The 1,083-nt window shown below is 45.1% G+C and overlaps 1 protein-coding gene across 1 annotated transcript in view; it reads left to right on the top strand.

Annotated features, from left to right (window-relative positions):
- The window catches only part of LOC101849172 (protein SSUH2 homolog), a 33,293-nt gene that overhangs the window by 3,431 nt on the left and 28,779 nt on the right, over positions 1-1,083 (top strand). The window lies entirely within an intron of this gene.

Here is a 1,083-nt window from a genome sequence, read left to right as displayed (position 1 = left end):
GACATTCTTTGAAGGCACTGTCAAACCTCCGACGAGACTTCAAAAACAGCAAGGAAGTTACATTTGACACACTGGAGTCAACTAAGGCGCCGATGAAGGTTTCACATTTTCAAATGCTTTGTAAACCTTAACAACACAAAACCAGCCATGTAAGCAACAGTATTCTCAGAGTAAATTGACAAGTATGCCAGACTAGATCTAGACACAAACGTGCAGTTATCATTATGGCAAACTGAATTTTCTGCAATCTTTTTTCATTCTGTTTTTACTGTGAGATGCATTTACGGTTAAATCAGAAGGCACTTCGTCATCAAGTTCAGTGCCATTGCTAGAGACTGATATTTTTAAAAACATTTTTTGTAGGCCTTATAAGTGTTTTACGGCACTCGCAACTGCATAAGTCATATGAGTGTGAGGGACACATTAAACATTTTAAGTTGGTAGGACATTTTGAATTTTGCCCGGGTGGCGACCGAAGCCTACTCTTATCGATTTTAGACCACCAGAGGACCTTTAATTTGCTCAACTTGCATACGCGACCTCCGTCGAGCTTCCGAGATTTTTTGGCCCTTGTCCGAGAAGGCTAGGGGTAGGTCTTTCCTACCAGAAGATCAGGGGTGTGGCTGAAAGACAGAGGTAAGAAGGAGCCAAGGAGTAGCAGTAGAAAGGCTGCAGAAAGAGTGCGAAGCCCTGAGGAGGTAGGGGCAGAAAGTGGAGACAAAAGCAGACGAAAGAGAAAGTAGAATTTTAGAGAATACAATTTTTCCGTCACTACTCGGATTCGAACCTGGGACCTTTGAATGAGAGGCCCACCGGACCCGAACGCTACGCAAACTGCCATTCGGTTGACGCTAAGTTTACAACTGAGAGAACTGAGCTGATCTCACAAACATGGCCGACCGTCGTCTGCAGCGGCTTCACGTTACGCGACTCGCGGCCTCTCCTATTAATAGTTACTCCAAGGTAATAATAACATGCCTAGACTGGACGTTTTGGTTTGGCCAAACCGGAGGCCAAACCCAGTGCACACAGCCTTGAACTCTACCGACCCAGAACTAAAGTGTGTGTGTGTGTGTGTGTGTG

This window comes from Aplysia californica, unplaced genomic scaffold, assembly GCF_000002075.1.
Source record: "Aplysia californica isolate F4 #8 unplaced genomic scaffold, AplCal3.0 scaffold00004, whole genome shotgun sequence".
NCBI classification, from domain to species: Eukaryota; Metazoa; Mollusca; class Gastropoda; order Aplysiida; family Aplysiidae; genus Aplysia; species Aplysia californica.
Note: the sequence above shows the minus strand (reverse complement) of the source record. Positions and strands in the feature narration are given on the sequence as shown.